The sequence below is a fragment of the Lactuca sativa genome, chromosome 4 (assembly GCF_002870075.4).
Source record: "Lactuca sativa cultivar Salinas chromosome 4, Lsat_Salinas_v11, whole genome shotgun sequence".
Lineage (NCBI taxonomy): Eukaryota > Viridiplantae > Streptophyta > Magnoliopsida > Asterales > Asteraceae > Lactuca > Lactuca sativa.
This window is the reverse complement of record NC_056626.2, coordinates 5,055,742-5,072,645: the sequence shown is the minus strand read 5'-3', so window position 1 is coordinate 5,072,645 and position 16,904 is coordinate 5,055,742.

The window sequence follows — 16,904 nt, the reverse complement described above, 5'->3', positions numbered from 1 at the left end:
AAGGCAAGTTGCAAACTATCTATGCAGTACGTCAGTTCAGGGGTGGGGCTGTTCGTTGGTGGAATACTTTGGGGAAGATCCTAAGTCCTAATGAGCCACTGCAACTGACCTGGGCAGAGTTCTTGGTGCAATTCAAGTGCAAGTTCTGCTCGGCTCAAAATCTATTGGAGTTGGAGAATAAGTTTCTGATATTGAAGAAAGGCAGCATGTCAGTGGATGAATACACTTATGCCTTCACAGACAAGATGGAGTTTGCTTTACGCATCATCCCAGACGAACTGACAAAAGTCGACCGGTACGCAAAGGGACTCCCTTGGGAGTATGCGGTGCCAGTGCGTCAGGCACCTACTCTGGAGGTAGCTATTTGGGCTGCCAAGTCTGTTGAGAATATGATCAAGGGGAGAACTGACAGTAACGTTGAAGTTGGCGAGAAGAGAAAGTTAGAAGGAACTTCAGGTTCTAATGAGAAAAGAAAATCCTCGAAATCTGGAGGAGGAGGAAGGGATGAGGCACAGTGGTGTGATAAGTGCAAAAAGAAGCACTCAGGAAAATATGGCGTGGAGGTTACATGTTTCAAGTGTGGAGAGCATGGGCATTACGCCGATGAATGTATTTTCAACAAAAAGGTGTGTTACGAATGTAACGAAGAGGGGCACTTCAAGCAAGACTGCCCAAGGAAAAATCAAGCAGCAAGGCTAGAGGCGCCGCCAAAGCTAAAGGCAAGAGCATTTCAAATGATCCTTGATGAAGCAGATGGCAATGCAAGGAATCAGGAATAAGGATCTTATATCTAAAGATCAAGGTATAAAGTAGCGATATGAAAAGTAACATGTGGTGTAACCTATTAGAGGCATAGTATAGGGTGAACTTGAACTTTTGTGTAATCATTTCAGGGAATTTATATAAACCCTATTTTTGCTAACTGATGTGTTGAATGATTGTCTGATTTTCTTGTATGGTGACTTGGTCGACTGCGGGACAATACTTGGGACGAGTACGAGTAGGTGTGAAAGTTAGTAGATGCATATACTACCGGAAGCACAGGACTCGTACTTGGATCAGGGAAAGTCACAAGGTTACCAAGAAGCTAGTGATTGATTCCATTTTATTCTGGTATGTCATTACCATTGTTTCGGTGATGACTAGTAAGATGGTTCTTGTTCCGACTCTAGTGGTCATGTTTAAATTTGAGTTCGACTACGAGGAGTATGTTACGTGGTCTAGAGGACCAAGTTAGATGTAACATTTGACTTAAGTCAGAAGGTTGAAGTTAATGCGATTGATAGTGTCGCGCTCGTTGTTAAAAGAAGTATGCAGGTAGAAGTGCTACATGCTGAAATGTGATTATATCACATTAGAATATGAAGGAAGGTATATTCCATTCTGGAATTTAACATTATTAAAGACCGAGTCTAAGCGTCGCATCGTGCGATGAGAGGTCAATAGAGCACGACCCATCGGTTTGTTACAATGGATAAAGGAAAGTATTTATCCTGAGAAGAAGAAGGAGTCCATAATAACGACTTATTTGGTAACTCGAGGGTTACGATTGAAAGTACAACGTAGTACGATAAGCAGATGCAAGATTGGGCATCGTCTGCGGTCAAGAATGCCATAGAGTTAAATACTCTTTCGAGGAAACATAGAATTTACGGTTATTACTTAGGATGAAGAGATAACGTGTGGAATCATTATGCAAGTCCTATTTCGTTGATGATTACGAGACGTAATCATCCTAAGAGGGAGATAATTGTAACGCCCGTACATCAGGGCTAGTCAATTTAGAGACGATAGGCGTCAAAAATGACTTTTTGATGGAAGATTATCTAGAATGATTAATCTTAACCAAGTTTTAGTATATGTCACAAGGTTTCCGTGCATATGAAGAACGCCAAAATCCGAGTTATAACGAAGAAGTTATGACCTGTCGAAGTTTCGCGACAGAACCGGCACGACGCAGCGCAACGTAAAAAGTGAATTTACGTTAGAGCGGTATTTAGCCTTAGCAATCTAAACGAGGATCGAAGGTCTCGTTGTTGGTATCGAAGCGATAAAAAGTTAGGCGAGAACGGGCGTCAAACGAAGAAGTTATGAATTTATAACGAAGTTTTTCTGTCGCGGCCTATTAAAAATAAATAATAAAAATAAAGTCGAAATTAGCCAACGGAGTCTAAACGAAAGTTGTAGAGCGTAGTCTCACCTTCGCGTGGATATAAACAACGTCAAAAACGGAGTTCGTATAAAGAAGATATGAATTTCCGAAGTTTATTAAATAAATTTTATTTATTTTTAATCTTTTAATCCGGCATTATCCGAAGACGAGTCACCGGTCCGATCCGACGTACGCCCCGCGTACTCCGAAGAGTGTCGACATTTCGAATGACGCATACAGTGACGATTTCGGAAGCAGTACGCGCTGCGTACTGCAGTACGCCCCGCGTACTCCGAGGCTCCAACCTCCTATAAATAGGATCCGAAGGCAGCCGAGTCTTTTGCCAATTTCTTTTCTTCTCTCTCCCGTTTTGCATCGTTTTGCGTGCCAGAAATATCCCGAAGTCCCGGTATTATTCTCGAGCCCCGAGGCAAGTCCCGAGATCCCGAAGATCCCGAGAAGTGTGGTTCCCGAGCCGAAGCTCTGTCCGCGAGAAGTTCGATTTTTGTGGAGTTCCAGATCTGCTGAGGATTACTACTTCTGCAAGTCGTAGTGCTGTCCGATCATCTTCTGATCAGGTGAGTGTATACTACCTTTCACAAACACGATAATAATACAAGTATGGTTTGAGTGTATTAAGTATATTGTTGTTTATACGAGTGAGTGTGTAGTTACTTTCTTCTAACACATAAATATTAAGTATTTTCTATAAAATACGTGCTATGTGTATGATATAAAGTTGTTTATATGTGTGGGTGTATAGTCCCTTTCATAAACACGAGTATAATACAAGTATTGTTTGAATGTATCACGTATATGTTTGGGAGAGTGTGTGGTTACTTTCTTCCAACACATAGATATGAAGTATTTGTTATAAAATACGTACTATGTGTTTATATATTGTTGTTTATTTGAGATGAGTATGGAATGAATGTCTTATATAGTTTTTAAATGAGTTAAACTGTATATGTATTCCATATCTACAAATATGTTGGGTAGAACATGGGTAGATGAGATAGTTGGTATGTGATAAAATGATGATGTATGTAAGATGATTAAGAATGATATTGGCAGATGCACCAATTAGAGAATGTCATAATACTAGCAGATGCGCTCAAGCATAGTATTGGTAGATGCACCAAAGAGAAAGTGACATAATACTAGTAGATGCACTTAAGTATAGTATTGGTAGATGAAACTAAAAGAGCATGCCTTAATGCTAGCAGATGCGCTTGAGAATAATATTGGTAGATGCACCAAGTAGTGAATGTCGTGATCTTGGCAGATGCGCCAAATAAAGATTGTCATTACAATAGCAGATGCGCTTATAGGATAATCTTGGCAGATGCGCTTATAGGATACTCTTGGCAGATGCGCTTATAGGATACTCTTGGCAGATGCGCTTATAAGATAATGTCGGTAGATGTGCCTAAAAGAGAATGTCATAAACCTGGCAGTCGCGCCTCATAGTGTATGACGTAATCCTGGCAGAGGCGTTTAAAGGATAATATTGGCAGATGTGCCTTATGTAGCAATGGAAGTTTGTGTAAATTCCTTAGGTCAATCCTTAGGAACGAAGGAATGACGAGTAGTTGAATTCCTAGGGTAAAATCCTAAGAAACATAATAGGGATGAGTAATTGAGTTGATTGTTTGATGGTTGAATATTATAATTGTATTATTGTGGGTTGAAAACCCTATATGCTCACCAGGCTCCCAAGCCTGACCCACTCAGTTTTCTTTGCATTACAGGTAATGGCACAAGAGTATAAGTTGGTGGACTTGACGAGAGATTTTGGATTATAGGCCAGTAGTTATGAATAACTGTTTTAAGGTCTATTTATTATTGTTTATGCTTTTGGTCTGTATCGGAACATGACATCCCGAGGTTTTATTATTTAATGAAAATACATTCTCTTTGAGAAACGTTTTGATAAATGGTTATCATATTTTATTTTGGGAACAAATTCCGCAACCGTTTTCTTTAAACGATCACTCTTATTTATAAAACAAAGCATAAACAAATCGGTCTTTTCTGACCATGAAAATGGGGATGTCACATAATAGCTATCATGCAAGCATCGACCGCCCTCCCTTCGAGATGTTGTATGGAAGGAGGTGCAGGACCCCGATATGTTGGGGATAGGTTGGCCAGAGGGTCATGGGAAGCACCGAAGTGGTGCTCCAGACGACAGAGAAGATCCAGCAGGTCCGGAGTAGGCTCCAGACTGCCCTGATCGGCAGAAAAGTTATGCCGACAAGCGTCGTTCAGACTTGGAATTCCAAGTCGGGGATATGGTTATCCTTAAGGGGTCGCTGTGGAAAGGCATCATCCGATTCAGGAAGCGAGGCAAGTTGGGACCAAGGTTCATCGGGCCATTCAGGATTGTAGCCCAGGTGGGCAAGGTGGCGTATAGGTTGGATCTGCCAGCCGAACTCAACCAGATCCACAACACTTTCCACGTCTCTCAATTGCGGAAGTGTTTGGTGGACGAATCGGCAGTGGTGTCGCTGTGGAAATGACAGCCTGAATTACATTGAGCGGCCTGTGGCGATCCTCGACAGGAAGTCGAAGGATCTAAGGAACAAGAGGGTGGAACTCGTGAAGGTGCAATGGCAGCACCGAAAGGGATCAGAGTGGACTTGGGAGCCGGTGGAAGAGATGATGGAGCATTACCCCGAGCTGTTTCAAGATCGAGCAGCAGACTTCGAGGACGAAGTCTAAAATAGGTGGGGGAGATTTGTAGCACCTGGTTCCTGGTACGTACTCCTTGTGATTAATATTTTAATTTTATGCATTTTTGCCTTAGACTCGGCGAGTTGAAGGACCAACTCGCCGAGTAGGAGCGGGATAAGGCGCGGGGTTTGAACTTTGTACTCGGCGAGTCGGTCCCCGGACTCGGCGAGTAGACCCTGTTTGGACAAAAACCCTAATCCGGGCGTTTGCACCCTATTTAAACGCTCTAACTTGGCCTCCTTAGTCCCTAACACTTCCAGAGAGTTGTACAAAGAAACCCTAGCCCCCATATTGTTCTTGAGAGTGATTTTGGCTTTGTAGAGAAGGTTTGGAGCTTAGAGGAAGGAAGAGGAGGTTGAAGTGTGCAAGGAGGGGAGGTAGATCCGGAATCTGCACTGTCAGAAGCTTCCATTCAGGTAGAAAAGTTCTTACCTTGATCATTAGTTCATTAGATCCCCTTTTGTCCCAAATTAGTGGTTTCAAGCCCTAAAACCTCAAATTCCATGTATCTGTGCTTTAAGTTCTGAAAGGACTTCAGATTGGGATCTTATGGACATCCTAGAAGTATAAAGTCTCTGTGGTTGGGATTATTGAGGTCCCTATTGAGTGTATGACCCCTTAAAGATCTTGGATTTGCCTTCTTGAGCTCATAGGGCCATGCATGCACGTAAAGTTTGCAACTTTACGTGATAAGCATGCTCTAGGAGCACAGATCTATGGGTTAGAAGCGTTGCATGTCTCAATTTTGGTCTGTATGGGAAGTGGGTCGAAGGGACTCGGCGAGTCCCAAAGTGGAACTTGGCGAGTTATATGAAGATGGTCTTAGACTCGGCGAGTTATTCTTCAAACTCGGCGAGTCATATAAACTTTCTCTGAATAAGAGGGGTTTAAGTGTTGAAGGTCCAACCCTTCGTATCTGCCACCGAGAAGACGTGATACACATGCTGGGGAGTTTTACCAAACTCCCAACTCACACAATACTCAAACAACCACTTGGGTTGTCTTCCTTACCGACAACGATGCGAGACATACCCTATTTTCAACATCGCCCCTGCTTCTGTATCTCGGGATGATTCTCCCCCACTTAGATTCGACTAAGTTTTCACAATACATGGACATTGGAGAATTCCCAACCATTCTTACTTTCGCACAATCGATCCGATGACAACCAACTTTTTCCTAATTGATCACACACTTCTAATAACCAGATGAACACTTCCTGAATCTCTGTGAAACCGACATCCACTAATGCTTGAATGACCCCACACATATGTCCTGAAGACCACAAGATAGATGCTCCAAGTAATATCTTGGCGACGTGCTACTTCCCTTGGCGCTTAGTCCGACAATCACTAACAGTTGCTAAAACCACTGAATCATGATATTGCTGAATAAACCTTCTGTGGGACCCTATCCGCAGACTTCCCACATAATACCCATTTTCGAAAGGTGTTCCAAACAAGCTTCCCGCTCTCGGGCTCTAGAAATCATTCTCTTCAGGGTTCGCACCCTGACTCACTTACCAGCTCAAATGCCCACAGCTAAACTGCAGCAGTTGAAACAACCTCTGCCCTAAACCGGGCTACAAACTACTCCCAAGACATAGTCTACAATCCCAATAGTGCAATAGATCGCACAATCAATCCTTACCGTCCGATACCAGAGATCCAAGGCAAACCGGACCTCACAAATACTTATGCCACGTCGACCCACCCGCGCTGAAATACTGTTGCCAACCCCTACGACTAACTGACCCGAGATGGAATACAACCTGATCCTGGGATCACAAGCCTGCTCACTTTTTCGAACTTGAAAAACGGAAGGGCACAACCCTTGACATAAATGATAAAATTCTAATCAATCACTCTACCTCCCCTCTTCTAATGAATCCCTGAACTCTACTCACCTACAATCCTTTGATAATAAATTTCTCTTGACACCTCCAATGGCCTAACAACTTATGAAACTCTACAACATATAGATCAGACAGAACAAGCAACTAACCCGGAATTACTGCTTATCCATATTCAACAATATTCCAAGACAAAATAAATACGATCACGGACGATTTGAACACAATATTATTACAGAATGGGGTTTTCCAATTACATACCAGAGACTTCTTGCGGCTCAACCTTGACCTCCTGAGGAACGATGACCGCTGGAATATGAATTTCGTCCGTCCTCAACGCAGGACAACTGGACCTAAAATGACCTGGCTGGTGATAGTGAAAGCATATATGATCCTTCTTACAATCCCATTGCACATGCCCTCTCTCCCTGCACTTGTAACACCTGAATTTGTGACAAGAAAATATGTGGGTGCCCCCACACTTGCCACACCTCCTGACCCTCCTGACTTCCAGTACTTAGGTTAGCTGTCTCCAACTCTTCGTCCTCTGCTGAAAAGTCCATCCTCATCCCGGTAGCAACATCTCTCACAGATTGCAACACTGTAACTTGCTCCTCGAACTTGGCAATCACCCTTACGGTGACCCGGTCCACAACACCGAACAATTCTTCTCGCAGATTTTGAGAAACCTCCACGAAAATCATCTCCTGTATCCGATCGATGGACAATACCGGCCTATCCTGGCCATTCGCTCCCGAGCCTGATCCGGATCTCGCCTCAAATCGATTCGCCATCACCATACTAAACATATACCAGGAAGATTTCAGATAATCCGCATAAACGACGGGGAACCTACTCCCGACCCAAACCCTAGGGGTTGTGACTTCTTTTCTACGCATATGGGTACTGTGCTTTCAGTAGTACGGGCCCATACTACCTTCCACACTTACCCATATTTGTCTCAAGTATCACCACAACACCCTATCCATATACATGTATATAGCGAGGGCTCATTCCTCACTCATAGAGGAATGCTAAATATCTCATAACTGGCCTCCCAACCTCTCACTGCCCACCCATCCACCAGCTGCCACACGACCCTCCATTGGTGCCAGTTCACTATTGAATGAATACAATCATATGTCGCATGACTTAAACAATATTGGGCTAAAAGATTTAATCCTACAACGGTTGGACTCGGACAAGAGTTGCGCAGCAGGACCAAATCCCTTACCCTAAGATCATTTAACCCCTGTAGCATGTGACTTAAAGTATTCATCCAATAGTTAGTTCACACACAAAAGATTCATAAAACAATCAATGAGGTACTCTACATAAGATAAGGCATCACAAATCCGGGAATTCTTTCATACGGTTCTTGAGGATCCCTATCTTATCACTACCATGTTGTTCTAACATATCACATAATATCAAATAACTTGTATAATATTTTGGGGTCTACTTACTGGCTCCGGTTGATCGTACACTTCACATCCTCTTTTACTTATTTTGAAAACCATTTAAAAATCATTTTGAAAATCTTTCCATGATTTGAGACTGGATTCACACGAGTGTTCCTCCAATTCACTCAAACCAAGGCTCTGATACCAACTTGTAACACCCATAAAATTCGAGCTAATTTAAAACTTTTTAAATCATTTAAAACCATTCAATTATTACAATTTGTTTTCAAAATAGATTAAACATAAGAGTTCCCAGAAATCATAATCATTGATCGAGGAAGTGTACGGTCACCCCTTCGCCTTCCCGCGGCCATCCGTTGAACCTAAAACAATAAACTGAAACTGTAAGCCCGAAAGCTTAGTGAGTTACCTCCAAAATACTTGTACCCATAACAATACACAGATAATCATAAACAACATACTACAAGTCCAGTCAACCATCGGGTTGGAATACCCCAGGCCCACAACCAACAGGTTGGAATGCCAACATACTATGGGTCCAATCATCCTCGGGATGGAATACCCCAGGCCCACAACCAACAAGTTAGAATGCCCACATACTATGAGTCCAATCATCCTTAGGATGGAATACTCACGGCCCACAACCAACAGGTTGGAATGCCCAGGTCTATTGGCCTCCGCACAAAGAAGACAAGTCTCAACCGCCCAACAAACATGTGCACATATATATAACACATAATCACATAACAGTCTATAGACAATAACTGATATAACGAATCATACCACATAACACATAATACCATCCTATCTACCATGATACCGATCTAACAGATCATACCACATACTACATAATATTATCTTACCCTCCAGGATACCGATCTAACATATCATACCACATACTACGTAATATTATCCTACCCTCTAGGATACCGATCTAACAGATTATACTAGCATAACATAACCAGATAGCAATCCAAAGGGCCGACCTTGGTGCTTTAGACCCTCAAGTATAATGAGGATAACTCACTTTGCAATGCCGGACTGAACCACTAATTCTCGCTCCCGAAACACTATCCCAAACCCCAACACCTATAACCACCAATGATAAAATTCATAAATATTCTCTTACCAATTACTCTCAAAGGTCAAACTGGTCAACCCTTGGTTCAAGGTCTAAGTTAATGGTCAAGGTCAACAGTCCATGTTGACCTCAACTCGTCGAGTACCTTCAGCTACTCGCTGAGTTCCTTACATAACTCGCCAACTCGCCGAGTCACTAGAGTGACTCGTCGAGTTCCTAAGGTTTACGATCGTAAACACCTTGGCCGACTCGTCGAGTCTCCCTATACAACTCATTGGGTTCATACGTGTCCAAAGGTTGGGAAAACCCTAGCCGACTCGCCAAGTCACTAGACTGACTCGCCGAGGCCAAGGCAATCTTCATCAGACTCGCCGAGTTGTTCATCCGACTCGTTGAGCCTACAACTATCTTCATTGGACTCGCCAAGTCGTCTTGATACTCGTCGAGTCCATGCAGTCCTTCATCCATATAGAGGCTTCTTAAGCCATGCTAAGGCTCCATATTGTAGATCCAATCCCCAAGGCATGTTTATCATGTAAAGTTGCAAACTTTACGTGCATGCAACGTGCTAATGACCTAAATCAAGCTAAAGAAGAGGTTCTAGGCCAAAGAGCTTCACCAACATGCTAAAGGTCGGGACTTTATGATGATAAGAGCTAATGTGAGCCTTGATCTGAAGTTGCAACTTTAGATCTTGGTTCATCACTCGAAATGCAACACCAAATGCCCAAGATGGCCCCAAAACTCAGATATAAAAGGGATCTAGCTAGAAGAAGCTCAAGGTGGTGACTTGATACCTCCAAATGATGATAAATTGAGGTAGACTTCAGATCCCCAACTGTTCCTTGATCACAGCTTCTTGATCTTCAAGCCTTTCCTCACCAAGATCCACCTTTCAAGCTTAAACATACAAGTATGGAGAGAAAATGGAGATTTAGGGTTTCTGGACTCACAGGGGCTGAAAAGAAAAGCTAAAGGGGGAAAAGGATCCTTTAAATAAGGTGAAAAACCCTGGAATTTAGGGTTTCATCTGCTAACTCCTACTCGTCGAGTCCCTTCTTGGACTCGACAAGTAGGTCACTTAAACACGAGTACCAACCCGCTGCTACTCGGCGAGTCAGGTAGCCGACTCGTCGAGTAGACCTTGAAATCGTGAGAAATTATAACCATAAATTGTTACACGGGAATCGGGGCGTTACAATTAGAAAGAAATTGAAAAGTCACGGGAGTTTCAAATGAATGTGGTGAAAGGAAAAATGATGGGAGTTTCAAAGGAATGTAGTGAAAGTAAAAATTATTCCTTTATAAGTATACTAGGTGAATGCCCGCGCGTTGCACGTAAACACCTATATAGTTTACGTCTTTACGGATATATGTTTTTTTAAATATAGCAATAAGGTTGTTGTTAAATTTGATATAATAATTTGTAGACTAAATTGATATAATATATTGATTATTTTGAATTATATGCTAATATATACATCTATTATAACTGCATAATCTCAATCGTTTGAATGAATTTTACCTGCGAGTTAGACTTGAACATAATTAAATATTATACATGGTTTAATGTTATTTATAATTGTTGTTATTTTTAAATAATTTTTTAAAATTTATTTAATTAATGTTTTAATTTCTATCATTATAATTACTCAAACATTGTTTTTTGATTTTAAAGGTAACAATATAATAATTTATATATAGTTATTTTTAACTATTGTTATTGTAAGTTATTTTAAACTATTTATTTGAAACTTTTGACGATTATAAAAATATATTTAGTAAATATTTTAGTTAAATTGAAATTACAATTTAGTTTCGCATTTATCACTACAATTTATCACAGTTAACTATTTACCAAATATTCTTTGGTTTTTTAAGTGAAACTAAAATTTATATTTAAGTTGACACTGTAATGTTATATTATAAATTAACAATTTAAGTATTTTGTCCAAACTATTCAAAAGTTGTAGCTTTAAATTGATAATGATTTACATAAAACAACATCTTAATCTAATAAATCAAGTATAATCTGTTAAAAATTAAAGACATAAGTTTATAAGTAGAAGTAAAAATGTTATTTTAATATTGAAGTTTAGTTTATTTATGATTACACTTTAGACTTGATATTTATTTAACGTTATTAAGCAACTTATAATCATTATTAGAAAGACACTACAATTTATCAGTTTTAACTATTTACAAAATATTATTTGGGTTATTTAAGTTAAACTAAAATTTATATTTAAGTTGATCCTGTAATGTTATATTTAAATTTATAATTTAAGTATTTTATTCAAATTGTTCAAAATTTGTAGCTTTAAAATGATAATGTTTTACACCCAACAATATATTATAACTAATAAATTAAGTATAATATGTTAAAAGTTAAAAAATATAACTTTATAAGTAGAAGTAAATATATTTTTTAATATTGAAATTTAGTTTGTATATGATTATACTTTATGTTTGATATTTATTTAATCTTAGTAACCAACTTATAACCATTATTAGGAAGAAGTTGGAAATTGTCATGGGAGTTTCAAATGAATGTGGTGAAAGAAAAAAATGCATGGGAGTTCAAATAAATGTGGTGAAAGAAAAAATGTTAGCTTTATAAGATATATATAGATATAGATAAGATAAGACAAGATAAGATAAGATATAAGATAAGATATAAGATAAGATAATGATTAGAATATATATATATATATATATATATATATATATACACACACACACACACACATACATATGATAGCTTGCCCCTAACGCTAGCCAAAAGTCACGCTAGAGACACCACTAGGAGGGTCGCACAGTTAGATCATCCCAACCGGCCGCCCCAACAAAGTATCGGGCCTGCGGGCGTCTATCCAACAGAACGTTCGTGCAGGAGCTGAGTCTCTGACACTCTACACTCCACGAAAAAACCAATGACTCCAAATGACAATGAGTAAGCTCATAACATTACCACCTGAACCAATCGTTAGCTCTAACAGAAAGAGGAGCATGATTAGCCAATCAGCGTGCCTGATCCTTTCGGATCTAACGCCTTTGTCCCATGTACGGACTAGTATGAGACCTCAATATAAAATGTATCCTTCGCCACCCTGAAAAGTAAGCTATCTCTCTCAAACTCTTACACTCACTCTCATATAATCCACTGACTTTACTGTCATAGCGTTTTCCCGAACCACATGGAGAATGGTTAACAACCTTGTTTCTTGTTGTTATCTTGCAGACCATAGTGGAGCAAGAATACTCTTTCACTAAGAGCAGCGAAATGAGGTCACATCATTTGGCGCCATCCATGGGGATCGAACCCAATTCTTAGGATATAATATCACTAACGAAGGGATCCAACCAATCCCTACTAAAGTAGAGGAGTTAATGTAACACCCCGACTCCCACGTAAAAGTTTTAAAGCATTATACATATATTTATGGACCTACTCGACGAGTTGGTTGCCCCCAACTCATTGTGTAAAGGCGGGTTAGCCCGCGTGAATTATTGGATCTACTCAACGAGTCGGAGGACCCGAACTCGACGAGCAGGAGCTGGGAGATGAAACCCTAATTTTTAGGGTTTTCACCCTATTTAAAGGACCTTAAGTCCATTCCTCCAATCCTTTACCACCCCTTTGACGGCTAAGAGAAACCCTAATTGCTATTAACCTTGTTCTTGAGTGATTGTGAGGCTTAAAAAGTGATTTTGGTGCTTTGTGTGAAGGTGTGAAGTATAAGAAGCTTGGAGCAAAATGGAGCTTGTGGATCTGATTCTACTTCATATTGGCATCATTTTGAAGGTAACAAGTCGTTACATTGGCTTATCTTTAGCTAAATCTCTTCATGTTTGGGTTTAGGGCTATCTTTAGCACATTTGGGAGTCATTTCGAGTATTTGGGCAAGATTTAAAGTTGTAACTTCAGATTTGGACTCCCCTTGGTCCCTATAGCTATCAACTTATGAGATTTGGCAAGCTTGGACCTTTCCCTTTGAGTTAAAATTTCCCTTAGTCTAGTTTTGGCATTTAGGACCATGCATGTACGTAAAGTTTGCAAACTTTACGTGAAAACCATGCCCTAGGATGTTGGATATGCAATATGGAGCTTTGGGGTGGCTTAAAAACATATGTATAAGTAATTAACTACATAAACTTGATGAGTCGCTTAGCCGACTCGGCGAGTCGGATGAAGGTTGCCCATATATGACTCTGCATGAACTCGGCGAGTCAGTAAGAGGACTCGACGAGTCAGTTAGGGTTTTCCTCGACTTCTGGACACACATAGACTCAATGAGTTGGTTGGAAACTCGGCGAGTCGGTTAGGGCTTTATGACTTTCTAAGTTCTTAAGGAACCCGACGAGTTGCTAGTTGCACTCGACGAGTTGGGCCAACATGGACTGTTGACTTTGACTATGACCACGACTTGAACAATTTGACTTCTGGGGGTATTTTGGTAATTTGAGAATTTATGGAAATGGATCATCGGTGGATGTAGGTGTTGGACTTGGAGCTACATTTGGTGGAGTTTGACTTTATCACCTCGTGCTACTTGTGAGGTGAGTTCTCGTCACTATATCAACGGGGTCTAAGGCACCAATGCCGACCCTTATCGGATTTGTATCCAGGTTTATTGCATGATATGTTTATCGATTTACATCCTGGTAGTTAGGATAATGATATGCTCAGTGACCTGGTATGTCGGTATCATGGTTTATAGGTTTGTGTTATGTTAGTGATCTATTAGATCGGTATCCTGGTTATAGGATGGTTGATATGTTAGTGATCGGTTAGATCTGTATCCTGGTTATAGGATGGTTGCCATGCTAGTAATCTGTTAGGTCAGTATGCTTATATTTACATGCTAGCTAGCATATGATATTTATGCGCACATGTTAGTTGGATTGGGGATTGGGTTGAGGCTGGTCCTGCTTTGTGTTGTATGCCAAGATACCCAGGGCAGACCAGATATATTGCAGATCCAAGAGGGCATATAGTCAGGTCGAAGGCCCGGCGAGCGGTCCGGATAGGCTGAAGGCCCTGAGAGGCGGTCTAGACGTACCGAAGGCTTGGAGAGCGGTTCAGATAGATTGATGGGCTATGAGATGGTCCAGTCATACTGATGACTCGTTATGCATGTTGTAGTTGTTTATATGATATGGTTATATATGTATGGTGTTGGTATTTTGGGGGTTAACTTACTAAGACTTCGAGCTTACATTTATCGATTATTGTTTCACATACATCTGATGATCGCGGGAAGGCGAAGGCGTGATCGTACAACTCCACATATTTCATGATTTTATGATTTGATTATGGGATACTCTGACATTATACTATTTTGAAAACAAGTTTTGTAATAATCATTGGTTTTGAAATGTTTTAAAAAGTTTAAATTTGGCATGATTTTTATGGATGTTACGATTAATGAGAAGAAATGTCACATACCTTAAGGGACGTCCAAGGTTGAAATGGCAAAATGACCGCATTGAGCCGATTTATTTCCAAGTCGGCAGAGAAGGCTATCCCATTGTTCCAAACACTCAAAGGATGCATCGAAAAGATTAACTTCCATTGGACACTAGAGGCCGAAGTAGCACTCCAACGCCTAAAGGAATCCATGCACACGTTCCCTACACTTGCTAGCCCAATCCCAGGGGAAACACTCCAAGTACAACTATTTGTGTCTAACGAGGCCATATCGTCAGTACTAGCAACAGAGAGGGAGAGGAAGCAGCTCCCAATCTATTTCGTCAGTCGAGCCCTTCAAGGCTTGAAAGTTATTTACCCATCTATGAAAAACTGGTGCTAGAACTCATTTACATCGACCGGCGTATATGGAAACATTTTCATGCACATAAGATAGAAGTGCTAACAAGCTGCCCAATCAAGCAGGTACTCATTAAGCTAGAAACCTCATAATGTTTAACTAAACAGGCAATAGAGTTAGGAGAGCATGATATCGATTATTGTTCATACACAAGCATTAAGGGGCAAGAGTTAGCCGATTTTCTACTAGAAAACTAGGAGACCCATGCCGTTTAAAATTATTAGGAGTTAATGGTACGTATATGTATATCATAGGTGATGAGGTGTAAGGACCGTCTACCTGTAAGTAAAGTATTTGTGTCTATGCAACCAAGGCGATTTTATCAGAGCACATGTCGTTTAAAATTATTCTTAAAAGTCGATTTCAATGTGCTATATATGCTACTTGTTGCATCATGAAAACTATTTTGAAAAGTTTTTATTTGATTAAGTTGCATACTTTATAAAAGTATTTAAGCATCCTATACGTGCATTTCATATTAAGATGGGTTGGACTTGAGATGATACCCGAGTACCTAAAGCTTTATCTTAATGTTGAGAGTGGTTAGATTTGTAGATAATCACCATTATGCACACCGAGGTTAGCTACCATTTGTGTGGTGGATGTGTCATGGTCCACATGTCACATAGTGAGATGCTATGTTGGAAGTGTTGTACATATTGAGTTCCATTAATAACTTTGTATGACCGATTATCATCTTATGTTGGGGTAACTGTACACAACCAATTCCATGTTACGTGGAGCTACATACCTTGTAATATCATGTTGACCATTTAGACAACGAAACGAATTGAGATGTACACTGGAAATGGGATTAAAAGCATATGCATTGCATTCCTTCTAATGTTTTGAAATTGGCAATACTGTCATGTTTTCTTTTAAATATATATATATATATATATATATATATATATATATATATATATATATATATATATATATATATAGGGTTAGGTTATTGTGTTCTAACTATTTATTGTGTGCTTGTAGGATTGATTCTGGTCCAATCATTTTAGTTATTTTAAGAAATTAATTAATGCATATTACATGTTAAAGATATAATGAACATTAATTAAAACTTCAACATTTAATATGCATTAATTACTTTCTTAAAATAACTAAAATGATTGGTCCAGAATCAATCCTACAAGCACACAATAGATAGTAGGGATGAGCATCGGAAAGCAGGTACCCGCTTTTGGAACCGGAACCGCCTCAGAACTGCCGGTTCTGGAACTGGAATTGCTTTAAGCGGTTCCGGTTCCAATTCTCATTTTTTCGGAACCGCTACCCGCTGGGTACTCGTCGAAACCGGTTTATATACGGTTTATATATATATATATATATATATATATATATATATATATATATATATATATATATATATATACATATTAGTATTTCATATAAATATGTGTGTGTTACTTACACCGGTTTAGAATATATTAGTCTGATTCTATTCCTCTTTGATCCGAATTGATTCGATTTGGATCGAACTAAGTTGCAGTTTTATCAACAAAAGTTAACAAAGTTAATGTAACCGGGTTACTTGCTCACGGAACCGGAACCGCCGGTTCCGGGACTGGTTCCAAAAATTTAAGAACCGCCTAGAGCGGTTCCGGTTCCGGTTCTAACTTTCTAGGAACCGCCGGTTCCGGTTCCGGTTCCGGTTTTCGCCAAATGAGGTGGGTACCCGCTTATGCTCGTCCCTAATAGATAGTAGAATCATTTGAACCTAACTCTCTCTCTCTCTCTCTCACTCTCTCTCTCTCTCTCTCTCTATATATATATATATATATATATATATATATATATATATATATATATT